This window comes from Dermacentor variabilis, chromosome 5 (assembly GCF_050947875.1).
Source record: "Dermacentor variabilis isolate Ectoservices chromosome 5, ASM5094787v1, whole genome shotgun sequence".
NCBI lineage: Eukaryota > Metazoa > Arthropoda > Arachnida > Ixodida > Ixodidae > Dermacentor > Dermacentor variabilis.
In genome coordinates this window covers 46,153,881-46,172,703 of record NC_134572.1, presented here as the reverse complement: position 1 = coordinate 46,172,703, position 18,823 = coordinate 46,153,881, and the positions used below count along the sequence as shown (strand labels likewise).

At 45.2% G+C, this 18,823-nt stretch overlaps 1 protein-coding gene across 2 annotated transcripts in view; it reads right to left on the bottom strand.

Moving 5' to 3' along the window:
- The window catches only part of LOC142582520 (synaptic vesicle glycoprotein 2C-like), a 237,684-nt gene that overhangs the window by 140,310 nt on the left and 78,551 nt on the right, over positions 1–18,823 (bottom strand). The gene's annotated exons all lie outside the window — the stretch shown is intronic.

Genomic DNA, 18,823 nt, shown 5'->3' with positions numbered 1-18,823 from the left:
GTTAAAACACACCAAATTACTGTAAGACAAAGAATTTCGCAACCCTCGCTTCGCCTCGGTAGGGAAAGAGCCCAGCAGTGCTCTGATGCCCACGGCCCTAACATACAATTGCAGCCAGTCAAGTTCAATTGTGTGCGGCCCTACTGCTATCGTTAAGTATCCACAAATAGGCCGAAGGCTCGAGTCATAGTTGTGACTTACTGGAGACCCTTTATAGGTGCGCACTTGCCAACTGTCTCGGAGTTTTCGTAAAACGTATAAATGCGGGCCAGTTTTAAGACTTTATAAATGGTTCGTCACGTTTTCCTTTTTTTAAATACATTCAGTTCACAAAAATGTTTAAAAGGTGTTAAAGGATGCGGAGGCGCAAGATTGCAGAAAAGAAATATGCATACAAGAAACAAATTGCGACGCCACCTGAGCCACCCGTTGTCGCAGCGCAAGACACCACATACGAGAGGGCTATCTGCATGTCCAGCAAGCTTATTCAGACAAGTTGCTGAAAAGGAATGTGCGTTGCTTTTGCCCCTGCTGCTTCTAGTTCGCGATTGCTTTCCTGCTGCGTCGAAAGGCATATAATCGCAAATTAAGTGTGTACGTATTTCACAAAAGGTTTGCGCTCAGGACAAACTTTTAAAAAGTGCACACTACCTCTGTCTCGTTTTTTTAATATCCGCGTCTTTTATTTTTCCAAATTTTAAGGTTCACAGGATGGCAGGTGTGTAGGTTCGACACGACGTCCGTGAATCACACGTCGATTCGTTATTGCGTTAGGTGTCGGGGAGGCGCAGTGCTTTTTTTTCTTTCTTTCTCCACATTTCTGTCGAGGCAAAATATCGGAGGAAACATGAGAAGCAACGTGGTATAGAGCTTCCAGAATGTGCCAGTTGACGTTGCGCCAGAAAATGTCAGAGTGGCAGAAGGAGACGCTGTTTTACGCATTCCTCGCGCTTCTTTTACATTATTGTTGTAAGCGCGACTTGAACAACGCTGAAGAAAAAAAAACAGTGAAGAGGATAGACATTTGCTTGTCTGTATCCTTTTACTGCCCTTACTTTCACGTCGTTCACGGTGCGCCTCGAAGAAAAAAATATACAGCAAACGTACACACCAACTTGCGCAAGAAGTATTTTATTTATTTATTTATTTATTTATTTATTTATTTATTTATTTATTTATTTATTTATTAAGGAACCCACAGCGCCATAGCATTACAGTGGGGGGGGGGGGGGGGTACAAGAAGAAATACATACGACAGCTCTGCTCCTGTACAGTGTTAAATGTGATAACAAAAGAGGAAAAACGAAAAAAAAAACGAAAAAGTTCCCGTGTGCGTTCCTTTTCGATTGTTTATATTTAATCAGCGGGGCTAAAGATAATTTGAGCACTAAGTTGCGAAATGTTAATGGAAAGGTTCCTAATCTTTGAAGAAAAAGAAAAGCGAAGGCACAGCGACAGAATGTATAGAACGAATGCCGCTGTCGTCCAAGCCACGTCGCCATCTCAGAGAAGCTGTCCTTGCACAACGATAGGAGCTAAGTCGTGGCAAGTACAATTTATTATCATTATCTTTGAGCAGCGGCAGCAGCAAACGACTTTATTGGGGTCCATCTTTGAGCAGAAAACGTTTTACTCACTTGGGCTTGCTAGTTGATGAGCACTAACGTTTCTTTCTCTTGGGAGAAAACGAACGTTTCTCTTTTGCTTCTGCTTCCAATAAAGTATATTTTTGCGCTATAATTATATTCGGAAAAAAAGAATATTTGCAATATTTGTGGGGGTGCGAATTTCTACTGAAGCTCTCTTATCCCTCAAAAAGGTACATTTCGAGCTGTGTCGTTTCGCCATAGCAGAGTACTTCTGGCCGTAGGTAAGATGTGACTCCTATTGAGCACGAGACTTCAGCAACACTCGCGTCCATTCAATTAAATTCTAATAGCGTCGCGTGGGCAAACAGGCTTTCTAAACATTAATTTGACGGATATTAACTCTTAAAGCTTCATTTACCGAAACGGCAGTAGACAATATGTGTGCTGTGACGCGAAGCAGACTTCTTACGACTTCTTTTTTTTTTTTGTCTTTTCCACCACCGTCCTGAAGTGCATCCTTGATCAAACTCTCTGTTCAGTAAACTCCTCAGGCGGTTAAAGGCCCGACCAATCCTGTGCACGTACGAGGTACGAACTCCTTCGCTGGACACTAAAGCCAGAATGAACAAAACGCACGTGTACTACTACTGGCAGCTTCCGAAGAGACTCAAGTAGCGGTACTTTCTTCTCGGAGAACGCGTCGTCATTGGAGGCTCAGCTCTCAAAAGCCCCGCATACAGCCATAACGCCCCATACAGACGCACGCACACATACACACACACACACACGCACGATTGGCACGCAGCATCCTTTCAACGCAAACTTTCAAGTTGGCCACGGAGAAGTGGAACGACGACAACGGCGATGGCGCGCGAGGCTCTCGCCCGTTAAGAAAGTCGGCCAAGTTCACGCCGTCCTTTTGTGGCCGCACACGGGACGCACTTCAGACCGAATTAAACACTCGAAAAATAAAAAAAAAGAACTGGGAAGGCGTCGGGCGTCCTACACCGGAGAGGTCAAGGACAACACCGGGCCACCAACGACGACGACGAAGATGGCGCGTCCACCTCCTCTGTTTACGTGTCCTACAGCAGCATCGCTTGGGAGCGGGAAAAGTCATCGGGCTAAGTGAAAAGGAGCTCCCGCCGGCGTCCTTCTGCCCGGTGATTGGCTGCTTCTGAAAAGGGAGCTCGAAGGGGAGGAAAAGTGTCCGCTGCCGGCAAAGAAAGGTGCGCAGCTAATGGACTCCGCTTTCTCTCTCCCTCTATCTCTCTCTCCCTTCCTCTCTCTCCCAGGCTCTGTTAGAAAGGAGCGTCACGAAAGCTACACAAAGACACATAAAGCCGTCAGCGAGTACGAATGGGCTCGAAAGACGGACATTTGTGGCGCTTGCTGTAGCGATACGCTGCGCCCTGGAATATTATTTTACGTACTTTTGCGTCCCAGCTATCATCCACAAAGCTTTAAAGAAGTTAGCTCATTCTACGCGAATAACACCAAGCGCATGTTGTCCGGGGGCCGTGATGCCTCGCCGCTGGTAATTTTTTAGCCCCTGGCATCCGATAAGTTTGGTAAATGTAATAGGTTAATTTTAAATTGTTGATTTCCTTGTTAAGATGCGGAATTAAGGAGTGGTAGAAAATGGAAAGAGACGTCCCAAGAGATGTTTCTAGCAATGTATGCACACACCGTGTGTTTGTTTCTCCCGGCGTGGAGAGAAAGCCCGTGAGATACGAAAAATAATATGCGGCTAGGCGCCAGCGCCTGTCATAGCGCCCGTGGGATAATATCGTCATCAAACGGTCTCAGCGGGAAAACAAACTGTTCCGCTTAATATTGTGTCAGCAATCCAGCTGTTATATCACTGCTCCGGGGCTGTCGGTATTGCTGTAAGATTACCATTTCGTCCATAATGTGAAGCAGTGATGTGACTCGTGGTGTAATAACGCAGTAAGTCTTGCACTGTCTTGTCTGGTATCGGATGCTCACAACGCCTTTTCTTTTACCTGTGCTCTTTTTTTCTTTCTCTTCTTTTTTCTTGTTACTTTTGTTTCTTCTTTCACTCTTTGTGGTCTTTACAACCCCTATATCCCTTACTCCAGCGCAGGGTAGGAAACCGAAATCTCACCCCCTGGTTAACCTCCCTGCCTTTCCTCTCTCTCTCTCTCTCTCTCTCTCTCTGGTATCGGATGGAGCATACATACGCTTTGTATAGTGTGTAAACATTATATAGAAGTTTGATATTGCACTGTATTGTGTTGAATAGACGCACAAGTAGCAATCTCCTACGGAAAATAAATCTTCATTCTTTGCGGATGTGGCGCAGCCCGGTGGCGAAGGGGAGAAAGTGAAAGAGAAATTTAAACATGTTGAGCAGAAATGACGACTGCGGTTGTGCCTTTACAATACTTCCTCTTTGGAAGGCAAGAAAAATGGCAGTGATGCTGCAGACCGCATCACGCACACTCCTGCGGTCGTCCTACTTCACGCTCGGAATTATCCTTGATGTTAATAAGGAACGGATCTTCGTCTCGAAAAAGAAAGACGACACAAACTTTCGAAAATATATTTTCTTTTCTTTTTTTGCCCGTCTACAAGCTTCCTGAAATTACAGGTGCATGCTGGTTTCTTTCAAAACAATAATAGGCTCCATTTTAAGCTTGAAATATGGCACATAGAGAAAGGCGCAATCAGCGAAATAGTGTTTGCGCATGCCCGTGAAATGGATTTCGCAGAGAGCTAGACAAACGAGTGGAACTCTGCACTCAAGCACACTTATACAGAAAAAATAACCGCGCAAGAGAAGAGTACCTTATACTCAATTTTACTGAAACGCATAACGTCCCAAAAACAAGTATAAACAGAAACCTGCGGCTAGAGACACTAAATAAGGAATAAGGAGGCCAAGATTTGCTTAGGAGAGCTTTTTTTTTTTTGAGAATCGCTCTTAAGATTGGCGCCAGTAAATCTATCCGCATGCCTGTTTATTCGAGGCGCCTCGGGGCAGCGTTTTCCGAGAGAAGCTTGCCGTTGTCTGAGGGCCTTGAACGAATGAACGAGCGATTGTGTGATTCGAAAACGGTTTGAAAACAAAAAAGAAGAGAGCGAAATCTGGAGTTTTACATGATACAACCACATCATTATAAGTCATGCCGTTGCGGGGTCTCCGCTTTAACTTTGACCACTTGGAGTTCTTCATCGTGGACCCAATGCACGATACACGGGCGGTTTTGCAATTTGCTTCCATCTAAATGCGACCGCAGCGGCCAGCACTCAATCCCGGCCACGGCGGATGTGAACGGTTTGTTTAATATTTCTTTCCTAGATCACTATATTTACCACCGCTGCTAACCTTCGGTTTCGTGACATTATAACTTTCCATTCTTCTAGCGGTAGTACGTTTGTCGCGTCTTCCACGTCACTTCGCCTCCATGACGGAGAAGGGTTTCGACTAAATAAATAACGAGATGCTGGAGAGCAGTGCTATTTTAGGCACAGACTTTTAAGTTATTCGTTGTTATGGGCTCACACCGTGTTGTCGAAGTAGATTTTTTTTTATTGTACTTCTTGGTGACGGAACTTCGCACAAAGAGGCAAGAAAGACGGAGCGCTGCAATTTATAAAAAAACCGCGCTGACGCAAAAGACCAACTGCGCGGGGGTGTTCTGTGCAGTCCGCTTGTTTACTCTATAGCGCGTCTCCGTGTGGACAAGGGAATGCTTTGCCTCGATGTTTTTTCTCTTTCTTTCACTATGACGCAAGCTCCAAGGAAACGTAAACATACCATAGTAATGCGCGCTATATTTAAAGGTGTCGAACAGAAATGACGACCGTGGCTGTACCTTTACAATGAGTAATTTAACTGATCAAACTCTTGTTATCGAATAATCTTTAATATTCACTTTAGGGCCGAGTGCATTTTGTTGTGTTGTAGACGGGATTCGACCGAACCAATTTTTTGTGGCAACGTACATGCTGCTTGGTGATATTTTTCGGCGTTTAAATCATCATCATCATCATCCAAGTTACGCCCACTGCAGGGCAAAGGCCTCTCCCATACTTCTCCAACTACCCCGGTCATGTACTAATTGTGGCCATGTTGACCCTGCAAACGTCTTAATGTCATCCGCCCACCTAACTTTCTGCCGCCCCCTGCTACGCATCCCTTCCCTTGGAATCCAGTCCGTAACCCTTAGTGACCATCGGTTATCTTCCCTCCTCATTACATGTCCGGCCCATGCCCATTTCTTTTTCTTGATTTCAACTAAGATGTCGTTTACCCGCGTTTGTTGCCTCACCCAATCTGCTCTTTTCTTATCCCTTAACGTCACACCCATCATTATTCTTTCCATAGCTCGTTGCGCCGTCCTCAATTTCAGCAGAACCCTTTTCGTAAGCCTCCAGGTTTCTGCCCCATATGTGAGTACTGGTAACACACAGCTGTTATACACTTTCCTTTTGAGCGATAGTGGCAACCTGCTGTTCATGATTTGAGAATGCCTGCCAAACGCACCCCAGCCCATTCTTATTCTTCTGGTTATTTCAGTCTCATGATCCGGATCCGTGGTCACTACCTGCCCTAAGTAGATGTATTCCCTTACCACTTCCAGTGCTTCGCTACCTATCGTAAACTGCTAAAGTCCGCCAAATATGAAATAAAATCACGTGATTGCGCTCGTGCGCTATCGCGTTGAAGCGCTCTGAACCGCGCTGCGCTCGAGCGCAGTGACATGGCAGTCACAATCTCCTCTATACAACCTAACGGAAGTCAGTTGGCTCTAGAACGAATATAAAAAAATTTGCATAATTTATCTTAGTTAATGAAACAATTAAGTGGTATATAAAAATACTCTAAGGAGCGTCACATGACCGCAAACCATATGCCGTTGGTTTCATTCAGCTAGTGCTCAGCACTTTTTCTAAATCCTTAGTTCAAGTTACGTGAAACATCCTGTATGTAAAGACAACATGACCGCGACATCAATACGTTAAAAAAGAAGCACAATGTAAAGGAGGCAGAACACATAATGCCACTCATTGGTAGTTCATACAGATTATAGCGTTCACAAAAAAGAAAACGAAGGGCGCTCACGGCAAGCCTCTGTTTATCATGACATGTTCACGGCCCAAGCAGTTCGTTCAAATGTGTGAAGACGTTTCTCAAAGAGGTTCAAACGGTCGCGTAGACGAACCCGCTGCACGCGTCATTGAAGCGTCGCGGTTATCACAGAATATACAATGTGGGAATATTATTCTTTTGATGCGACACAAAGAAGTGGAGGCGTGGAGGCTACGTTTAAGCGTAAACGATGGAGGAGCGTGTCGACAATGCGGTCAATCTTTTGGTTTCTGTACAGGACTGACGACTTTGCCTGTTCGTTGAACCCCGTGCCCTTCCAGATATTGTGCCACAGTGTGCTATAAAAACACGTTATCAATGCGGTCTACGCAGTTACAATGACAAGCTTGGTAGCCCTGGTGATGATGAATGTGCTTGAATGCATGCATGTTCAATTGGTCATTGCGCATGCGATTATGCTATGGCTGGAGTCATTTTCACACAACTATGCGAGGGCAGTCTAGGCGTTTTGCGCTGCGGGGTGGATGTTTGTTGCCTTCTTCAATAGAAACAAATGGAGCATGATTGCGTTAAATTTGCCAAGTGCGCAGTTTCAGAATGACGCATCCGTCTTATCAGTATACCTTATATAGCCACATTGACGCGATAATTAACACAGATACCACGGACATTAACACACGTCAGCGAATAAGACAGATTGCTAAACGGAGCAACTATAAGAAAACGGAATCTGAATTGTTGGGCATTGGGGCACGGCTAAGTAGCGCTTATTTTATGCTTCACGCAGCTGTATAGCACTGTATATGCATGGGCGTGAAAAATGACGACATAATAAGTGATCAATTCTATAATGACAGGAAGTGTAAAACTCCCCTCGAGTGTCATGTTCCGGAAACGTACAAAAAAAAAGGATGATGCCAAGAAATCCTGCCACGGAGGTGACGTCAGTGAGTGTGAACAGAACTAGATATTATTTGACCGAGCCGTCATTGTTTACTTGAGCTGGTCGTGAGGGAGATTGTACAATCATCATTTTCAATATTTGTTACTGGTGTCCTAGGCATTGTTGTGCAAGGTACCAACAAGTAACGGCCTGTGTTGTGTTTCTTTGGTGGCTTTCATTGAAAAAGCGCAAAAATACCGCAATGAAACATAAAAATTTGCAGCTGGGAAGAAGTTTAAAAAGGAGAAGAAAAGAAACACGATCAATTAGGAATGGCGAGCAGAATGTCGATTAGGCTAAAAGCAAAATGAAATTCTTTCACCGCACCGCCGACCACTAAAGGTTGGAAAGATGAAAGAAAGGGACTTTGAGCATCCAAGCGAGGAAGGTTAGCGCGGTAAAGGGCGGGTTAGATGGGAGTGTGTGGGGGGGAGGGGGGGAGGCAAATAAGGAAGAAACCAGCGCTGGCAAAACGCAGTGGTTCATAGTTTAGACAAAAGCAAGATGAAAAGAGGGGAAAAAATATATGCTGTAGAGCTGATATAGGCGAAGAATCGTGAAACAAAGAAAGTAGTCAGAGAGGAAAACTTTCATAGATGTTCAAGTTCGCCATTAAGGAACCGCAGGAGAGACGAATTTATTAAAGTGGTCGAATTCAAGGCCGAGACAGTTTCGTACAACCTGAGAGCGGGAGAAACGCAAGAGCCACGACGGGGAAATATAGAAAAAGGGCTAAAATGACCCGAAGAAGTAGTGATGCTACGAAAGAGAGAGAGAGAGAGAGAGCGAGAGAGAGAGAAAGAAAGAAAGAAAGAAAGAAAGAAAGAAAGTAACGTGAGCTTCTAGCACCGAAAACGCGGTCATGGTTTATCCAGAGAAAGAGGGGAGAGATCGGGGGCGCGATGAGATCGTTCTCTTGAAAGAATGAGGGGCACGCAATAGCCTTTCCCCCGTCCCTGGCACCAATTCGGGACGGGAGAGCATAAAGGGAGAAACGCCTTTCAGCAGCCGCGTGTACGACGGGGCAGCCGCCTGCCGTCGGAGCACGTCTCACGCGGCTTGTGGCTCGAGGAGGCCTGGCTAGTGCCCGCCTTTGGTAACAGCATTTCCTTTCCTTGTTTTCTTTTTTTGTTCCTTATATATGTCGTTTTCTTTTTATTAATACACGGGCGAGAGAAATGAGCTTGGAAAGCCATAAAAAGATGTGTGTCGTCTTGACTTTCTCCGGCGCAAATAACAAGTATAAGAGAGATTGAGAGAGTGAAAGAGGGAGTGAGAGGGGGGAAGACAGCGACGGATATCATGAGATAAACACAGAAAACTAGAGATAGATTGCGAGGAAGAGATTGTGAAAGAGAAATTCAGCGAGATAATGCGAGGAGATATGGCGAGGAGAAATGGTGTGAAAGATTGAGGAAAAATAAATGAGAGAGAGCGTAAGAGAAATTGCGCCACAAAAATTGAGAGAGAGGTTCCAAGGGAGAGAATCCACTCACTTCTACGAAGCGCAGTAGTCTGCCGAGGGAGAGAAAAAAACTTTAATGTGTAAACAGGCTGGAAATCGGCTGGAGGAGGTTTTTGTGTAGCCTGCTGCTCTACGCAAGAGAAACGAAGAAGGGAAAGGAAACGTGAGGAGAGGGAGTGCAAATGACGATGATGTGCAGTGAACTATGTACAGTACGAAGCGCAAACATAGCACGTTGCAATGCGCAGGTGCCTGTCATACACGCCGTGCCAGAGCCTGCAGGTGAAAGCAACAAAGAGGCATACCATTGGCTCCTGTCAAGACGGCAGAGCGGGTTCAGATTACCTCTGAGAAGGCAACGAAGCTATCGTATAGTCGACCGATGGAGCCGTGGCGAGAAGCGGAAATAGCGTTGAAGCAGCGCCAAACGTATATTACATCCTGCTCGAACAGATAAGCCATGTAGCCCCATGTAAGGGCAGAGCTGTTGGAGCGGGCCAGTGTGCATCGATCGGTTTACAGCCCCTTTGGTTGTTATGATTTATTTATTTTTACACTAGAAATTCTAAAATACATTAAGCGCTGCAAATAAATAAATTCAGTGAGTCTGAAAGGGGGTGATCGAGGTTGGTATTAGAAAACAGGTTCAGGCTTTCAGGTTACCACTCAGCCAACTTATGGCTTTTCTACGAGAAATCACTTTTTTTTTGCTTAGCATGGTTAGTATATGTCTAAAAGGGGGTAGTCGTAACTGCTCCTTCGTATATGTACGTTTCAGGTGCTCTACTTTGCGAACTTAAGTATCCGATAACGTGCATAATTTCGGTTCCGAAACGATGCGCATTAAATGAAACAGCAAATTCTATGTTATCGCTTAGTTTTCCAGCCTCCTAATTGCCTTCTACAAGAAATTAGAGATTTAGTTCTCTGAGTATTGGTAGCGTGCTTCTAGACGAGAGTAGTCGCGGCAATGGCTTCGTACACCTTTTCGGATGTGCTGCTCGGTGTTTAGAATTCAGTTAATATGTAACGGTCCGGTGTGAGCTAGAACTTATGTTTCACATAATGCGTATAAGTTTGTTAAATCATCGGAAGACGAAAGAGAGAACAGAGATCTTGAGAAAGCAAACAAAAACGGGGAAAAAAAGGCGACATGCGTGTCATGTGCCAAATGTAGTTAAAAACAACATATCCAGCAAGCTGTGTTTCTGTTTTTCCTGGAAGCATCAAGTTTGTTTTTGCTTATTGCGGCACCGCTTTGTACAATGGTTTTGTTCTTCGGTTTAATTGAAATCATTATTTTAAATAATTTCATGAAGTCTGCGCTATTTTTTTCAGTTGCATATGTTTTCCAGCTTACACTAATGCTGTATGTCGTCATAAATTTGCATCATGTTTTCAATTCATTTACTTGCTTTTACTTTTGAACTTTTCGTTTCCCCTAGATTTTCTGTTAATATTTGTTGCTCATATATTCTTCTTATATTATGCTGCAATCTATACTTGATATGTATAGTATTAAGCGGCCCCCCTGACGGTCTCATACTATAGGACGACCGAATATATTAACGTCCCTAATGCTGTCATGTGTGCAAAAAAAAGAAAAAAAAAGTGAATAACCTTAAATTTTAACGTGAAGCCGTGGGATGCTACAACTTGTTAGATACAGACGCAATAATTCGACAGTCTGAAAGAAAAAAAAAACAGCAAACTGCGCGTGTGCTTGTTACTGTGCGGTCTCTGTAATTGTGCTTGCGCGTATTTGCCGAGCATGAGTGCCTTGCTAAAAGTTCGAGTGAGCGACTGAATTGTTTAATAAGCTCGTTCACAAAAATTGAGGTTAGGTAAGCTCATGTTATAAGCACCGAGGGTCAGAATGGTGAGTGGCTGTCAAGAGAATATATACTCTACAACGCCATCGAGACGATGTAGTGTGTCCCGGGGGCGAACATCTACGCAGACAAAAGATTGTCTCTGAAGGGTGCTCCATGTTGACCGAAAGTGGGCTCATTCGCGAGGAGAAATCTCAAGGTTTTACCTCAGGCATGCACTTTAGGCGGGCGGACCTGTTTTGTCAGCAACTCAAAATTTAAAAAAAGAAACACACTAAGCAGCCGAATGCATTCAACATTGTCGATAACGGTTGTTAAAATGCGTGGGTCAATAGAGACTTTATAGGCAATATACTGACTGGTTTGATTCGGTATAGATATTTTGTACCAACAACACCTACAAACAGTCAGGGGACAATTGTTAATTAAAAACCGTAACTCTGTAGAAAACTAAGTCACATTCGACGAACTTCCTTTTATTGTTCTTCACAAAGCATAGGCAGAAGGGTGAGGAAAAAGCCACAGAGATACGGCTTGAGAAACCCTCGGTCCCAGCGGCCAATGTGTGCAACTTACGACCTTACGCGCAAGTTGGCCTCGAGGGTTTATGGAACGTAGGATTTTTGGATAAACTTTAACTTTCGGGCACACCCGCACCAGGCCTCGGATTGGAAGTTTCAGTCTGTAGGGCTCTTTGTGCCAACCAAATACACAGTGGTTCGTCGAATCGGAAGCGTCATGCCTTAACAGAGCACGAATTCACATTTGCCGTGGAACCCCGCGTCTCGCAAATTTTGGCGGCTGGCTCTTTTGCATAGATTCTCAGGCTTTTCTGTATAGGCAGCCTAGCGAACATACGTAGACGCAAAACAGCAACCACGTGAAACTTATTTCCGGCGCAATTTAATCTAGGCGTGGTGTCTCTGGGAGTCAACGGGACTTTTTGGCTGTCTTAATCTATTATCGCGGCCGAAATCAGTAGGTGAGCGCGTTCATCCATAATCTTACAGGGAACACGTATCGATCGCGTTTGCAGAGCGGCTATCGCGTCGAACAAACCTGGCGCGCCGACTGCGGGCTGCGCTGCGCAGATAATACGTAATAATAATAATAATATTTGGGGTTTTACGTGCCAAAACCACTTTCTGATTATGAGGCACGCCGTAGTGGAGGACTCCGGAAATTTTGACCACCTGGGGTTCTTTAACGTGCACCTAAATCTAAGCACACGGGTGTTTTCGCATTTCGCCCCCATCGAAATGCGGCCGCCGTGGCCGGGATTCGATCCCGCGACCTCGTGCTCAGCAGCCCAACACCATAGCCACTGAGCAACCACGGCGGGTGCGCAGATAATACGTGGAGCATATATTCCATGTCCTCGCCACTTGAGGTCACTGACCGAGAAATATTAAATGAAGAAAGGAAACACATATGCTCTACATATCCAATAATTTAAAGCCACCGCGATAGCTTAGTGGCTACGTCGTAGCGCTGACGAGCTCGATATATTGGGCTCGACTGTACAGCCACGGCGGCTGCATTTCTACGTGGGTGAAATGCAAAAATACACTTTGATTTGGGCGCACGTTAAGGAATCCGGGTCGTCAGAAATCATCCTGAGCCCCTTACTACGGTGCGCCTTATAATCACATCGTGGTTACGGCACTTAAAACTCCAGAATGTAATTATTTCTTGAATAATATACTCTCATATAAACATATCGCGATTCCATGTAAAAATCAGTATGTTCCAATATATCATATGGGAGGCCCTTTGACAAAAAAAAGAAGATTATGTACTTATAACCCCATATCCAATATATGAACTTATGGGGACATCATATGAAACCACGTATATTTCCGCCTATCAGAATCGGAATATTATTATTAAATGTTCAATATGTTGACAAGTACTTAGTATACAGAAGGAGCTCCCATAATCAAAGAAAGTATAGAGACGTCCTGTACAAAAACGATTATACTATAAAGCAAGTAAAAGCAACAGCAGCAGAGCAATATTATGTCGTACGTAGACATGAAAACACCTAACAGAACAAAAATCAACATTCATTACAAGAAATAACAAGCTTTTTGCTCCTCTCACTGCGGGAAGGTAAAAGGCCACAAGAGAAAAAAATGTAGCTATGAATCAATGAACAAACAAACCATTCATTACAAAACGGAATTTGTTATTTATTTATTTCCCACCCTTTTCCCTAAGTAGGGAAAGGGTGAGCAGTAAGGAATAGCACGTTTTACTAGAAATATTTCAAGAGCACTAACTCAAAACAATATATATATATATATATATATATATATATATATATATATATATATATATATATATATATATATATATATATATTTGTTTATTGATGCTGTTACGGCTTCATTAGCTCATGCGCAGTCACCTTTATTTATCTTAAAGGTTAAATGGTCAACGTATGCCCCCAGTACCGTAGTCACTAAACCCGGAAACCTTCAGCCTCAGGCAAGAGATGCCTTTATAGAACTATGCACTTTTCTGTTATCCGCTAATGCTCCTGAGAACGAAGACATGAATGCCATGGCACGAAAATAAGCGCGGCTATACGGGAAGAGCCCCGTGCTGGAATACAAAGCCCGTTGTTTGCCCTTAGAGCGGAATTGTAATGTTCTTGGGGAAGGCTGAACTCCATACAGACTTTTAGCCGACTACGGTGTCCTTTGGCATTTTCGTTCCACGCAGCGAAAGAGCACGCTCCCGTATTATTTAGGTAATGCTCCCGTTGCCCTCTATATGGTCCGTGACAACAAAGAACGTACCGCTTGCACCTAAGTTTCGACAACCTAAAAGCAAACAAGGGACGGCGTCAGACCTGTGACATATAGAGTTGAGGAATGAGCTCCTTCGAAATATGTCTTTTTTAAAACTCAGAGTGCCCCACGGAAAGCCTGATGCAAGAGCTTTCTACGCGTATATGTTGCAGGCGAAAAATGTGCAGCTACTAAAGTAAGGCGGCTTCCTCTAGAAACAACGCCAGCCTCCAGTTCTCATGACTTGCATTTTGGAACCAAGAACACTCGCCCGCCCTTAAGGCGACAGAGGCTTTGGCGCAGTTCGTCAAATTCAAGGTCTTGCGCAAAAAACTTGTGGCAGGTAGGTGTAGCGTAGAACATTTACTCGCGCCAGGCGCGCATAAGGCACTCCTTCACATCGCATCGCCCTTTTATGACTTTTTTTTCTTTTCTTAATGTTCAAGCGAAGCTTTAAAGCTTTCTGACTTAAGCCTTAACTTTTTTGACATTTAGGCCAGCCAATTCTCGGGCAATTCGGTATGTGTTGCCGGGCTTGCGCTCATTAGGGGCAATAAAGTTATGACCTTTTGTTGCGGATAAACATTGCATGAGAGCTCGCACGCTCCATAACATCAAAGCAAACCTAGCTGCACCCATTGTCTTAATTTGTATACGATTTAATTCGCACAGTTTGACGGAAGCTTCGCGTCTCAGAGAGTCCAACATGTGCGTTAGATCTCCATGATTTGTTTCACTCTTTCGTCTCTTTCTATTGCATGACGAGCAAAACCACTGCCTGTATTCACAAAGCAGCTCTCATTAAATGTGAAACCTAGCGTATAGCCAAATGCAAACACTGAGCTTGCAGGTAAGGGGGACGCCCGCGCCTTTGCGCCAGTGCTGAAGTGACAATTGCTCATTGAAGTGGTTGCTATTCAGAACGGTACCGCTATTGTTTTCTGCTGTCTCTCTCCGAGTCGACATTGAAATGATTCACTTCATTACAAATTGTTTGTTAAACCTCAGGTCACCGCGCCCCTATTATTGCTGCGATCGGCAACACCTGGAGTGAAAGGTCATAACGATAGGCGAAGTCGAAGATCGAGATTCGCCCCAAATTTAGACCCCCAGCTGCTTATTTATTGCGATAGCAATCGTATGAACACTCCAGGCGTATTTCTACCGTCGCCGTCGGCGTCGCCGTGATGTTTCGTATAAAGTCCAAGGGCTAAAACATCGTCGCCGCGCGCCGTAAGCTGTATGTGCGAGTGAAAGCGTGCAAGGGTGAGCCCATGATGGCGGCTCAATCTCAAGCGCACAAGGGAGGAATGCGGTGGGGAAGTGCGCTGCCTTCCGTAGGGCGCAAGGCGCCGAGAGAATGGGAGGAAGTGGGGGAGGGCCGTTCTACTCCAGCGGTCACGCGGGCCCCGCATCTTGGAAGCGATCTGCGATGAGGACAGTGCGCCCAGGGCTGATAGCTTCATGTGCGCGGTGCTCTTGCCGCTTCGTTCGCGTTGAAGCGAGAGGCAGCGCGAAGGTCAATTCGCTCACTGCTGCTGCCGCGCTTCCTCCCTCTAGCGCTTTTGACAGCGAGTTTCCTTGGTCATCGAGTGAGAAGTGTTCATGTTTGCTTGTGCGCGCGTGATACCATGCTTGTTAATTCATATAGCGCATGTTTGTACACGTTTGTACGGCCAAAAATCTACTCTCCTTACTTCGTATAGCTGTCTACTGATTTGCTATCGCAATCGATCTTCGCCTTCGGGCGAAAATGCGACTTTCTATTACTTCTATAGACGCTTTGTGTCTCTTGTTGCGTGCAACTAACTGCGCAGAAATCCACTATGAGTCGACGAAATTTTTCATTTTGTTTTCTGAAGTTGACACGAGGGAGCAATAATATTTTTTCTATGGGTTTTCCTTATTGTCAATAAGATTAGTACAACATGATTATTTCAGGAACTAATTACCGTCCTCTAGCTAGAGACGCAGGGATAAAAAAAAGTTTCCTTAGTGAGGATAGAAGGAAATGGTACAAATATATATCGGGAAATAACACAGTAATCGGACGCGATGTTGTGCATCTCCATTCGCCTTTCGCCTCTTTGTCGCAGTGCAAATCCGACAAGCATTAGTAACGTGTTGTGAAATAAAGGTTGCTATTTGCGCATCTATCCCTCTTCGTGTGTAATGCGGTGCAATGTGTATCGCGGCGCACACGATAAGCGCCCGCGAGATCAGAAAGGCTCGTACGAGTGCTCCGCTTTCGAGCTTACCATTTTCTCGAGCAGCGACGTGCAAAAGAACAAATTCGTTCGCAGAGGCCACGGTATAACGGTCTATTCATGAAATAAAGATATGACAAAAGGCAAGAATACGCAAGAAGAAAACAAAGGAAGTACCCAAAAAAAGAAAGAAACGTAACAGGGCTCGTATAAGCCGAAAGTGCGCCCTCTACGCCCGCGCGAAGGTCAAATGTGACCTGCGCGCCCGCGCGGGTCGTTTAGCCCTGGCGGCGAAGCGAACAGAAAGTTTAACCGTGGATCACACTGGCGCGCCAAGAACAAACGAGGCCTCTTAGGAAACGCGGAGATGGCGCGGCGGCGCGAGGGTTTTGCGGCGGGTGATATTTATATATAAAGCAAAAGAGCAGCTCACCTTATACGCAGCGCACAAAATAAAAAATAAAATAAAAATAAGACATCGCCATGTGAAGCATGGTGTAGGATTGTACGTTACGACGCGTGAACGACGAGCACAAGGTAGCTGTAAGGCTCGAGAACGCCACCGAGGCTAACGACAACAAACCGCGTGCGGCGCCTGCACACACGCCTGCATTGCAGCCAGATTGTCTAGCCTGGTTGGTAAACCGAAATTCCTTTCTTTCTTCCTTTTATTTCTTTATTTCTTTCCATGTTTCTTGCCATCTTTCTTTCTTTCCTTCTTCCTTTTGATTTCGCCGGCTGGTCGTACGAGCACGCGAGAGGCCACCGCGGGCCCGTTCTCTCGACGGGGAATAATTGCGTCCCAGCGGGAAAGCGAGGCCGCCGGCGTTGCGCTGTTCCCCTAATCTCAGCGCCGTCGAGCGTCCGCAGCGATGAACGCTATTAGGAAGCGAGTAGGAACAAAGCAGGAACAAAGCAGGAACAAAGCAGGAACAAAACGGCGCACGCGAGCAAATGCGAAGAGGCCGAGTTTAGCGGTGAGATGAAACATCGGAGTGGCCAGGGCACTCATGAACTCACTTTGCGCTGTAGCCTCAGAAAAGAGAAAGAGAAAAAAAAATGTACGCAGCAATATATATGTTTGCGAGTTAGCTTTTACGCGCGGTGTTGTGGCCGGGTTTACGCAGGGAGGAGGAGCGTGATTTGTTTTCTTCTCTCTCCCAAGTGTTAACATCGCCTTGGTTTCTATCGAAATTAAAATAAAATCAGGAGGCATAGGCCACTTGAGGTTTTGTCGAGTAATCGTTGTCACTGAGAGGTGAGGGAATCACTAAGAAAGATAACGCAAATAACAAAAATTCGAGGACACCTATACACTTCCTTTGACTTGTGAATGCGAAAGAATTAAGGTCCACTTGAACGCCGCTGAGCGCTCCTTCGAGTTAGGAACTCCTCGCGGGCAAGCGAGCGCGTTGAGATGCTTTGCGCGTTTTAACGCGGCAGCGTTAACCAGCCGCATCGCAGATCTACGGCGTCTTACGTCAGACGTCGCTTAGACAAAAAAAAAATTTCGAACCAGCCATACCTATAGGCCATCCATGTGACCCAAGGAATTTACTGAATTAATGGAATTTCTCAAGATAAAATACGTGGAAGAATTGCAAACTACGATATACACACCACATACAGACATGATGGCTCTGGGATTGTAATTTGACTATACGAGAAAGCATAATTCTGTTACGCGAAAACTCGAAGAAACCCCTTTTCCAGCGCTTCTACAATTCACAGACCGCCCGCGGCGTCCGCCATTTGCGCACGCCGGCGCGCAGGTGCCTCAGTGGCCACGGAGCAACGCGCCCGATTCCTTGCAATAGCTCCAGCTCCTTACCTCCGCCGCATCGCGGCCCACGGAAGAGGCCGCGTTTCTACCAAAAAGCCCGCCTTCGTGCATAGCGTTCGCGGCCAGCGTCTCTCGGTAAACGTTACGGTTACATACGCTCCAGTTGCCGGGAGGCGTGAGAAGCAGTCAGGGATCTTTGAATGCTATCACGTTCCACTATTAAAGGCGAAGCACTATAACACACTATAGCTGTACTATAATTAAACAAACAAATAGAAAAACAACATTGGAGCACACGCACACAGACGGACGTAAAAAAAGCATTTTATCATTAAGTAAATCTGGATAAGATTACATCCTTCGTGCGTTTCCTGCTTGATTCCGACGTTGTTTTCAATTATTTCTTAATCTGCAATAGCTGAGGCCAACCTCTCTGCATTTATGTACATAAACTAAATTACCATTTTTCTGCAATTCGAGCCACCGAAGAAGGCTCCTCAAGACGCAAGAAGAGAGATGAAGAAGACACTCTTTAGCCACTTCGGTTCACTGTAGTCTCCACCTCATCAACCTTGTGTGATTAAAGGACGTTAAAGAACTGATGCCGCCCTCCTACATCGCATTCGTACTGGGTCAGCGCGAACTCAAGCTTAGCGTTGCAAGACAGAACTTAGTCCATCGTCGCTGTGTGCATTGTCAAGCTCTTGGTGACATTGAATAATACATACTAATGTGTCCTGAGTCTGAGGAAGAACGTAAGATTTTAATGCAGAAATTAACGCGCAAGACGGCACTATACTGATATGCAAGTGATATTTTGTTCTCGCAAGAACACTGGTTATTTATGAGGAAAGCGCTTCGGCTTCTCTTAAAGTTCTTCCGGGATACAAGGGTTGTAAAGTGAGTGGTGAATGGTATGGGTTGTTGTAGTTCAGAAAACGCGCAACGTGCTGGGTTCCGTGTCAACTTGTTTTTGACACCTGCTGTTGTTATTTGTAGAGCAAAGTGTTTCAGGCCGTATCGGGGTTGATAAGTGACCTTCAAGTGGAGAAATTGCAAGCAACTTTTGCAAAGCTAGGTCCGCCTGCATCAAGCAACGCGCCTCCTCCTCCTCTCCTTTATCTCTGAC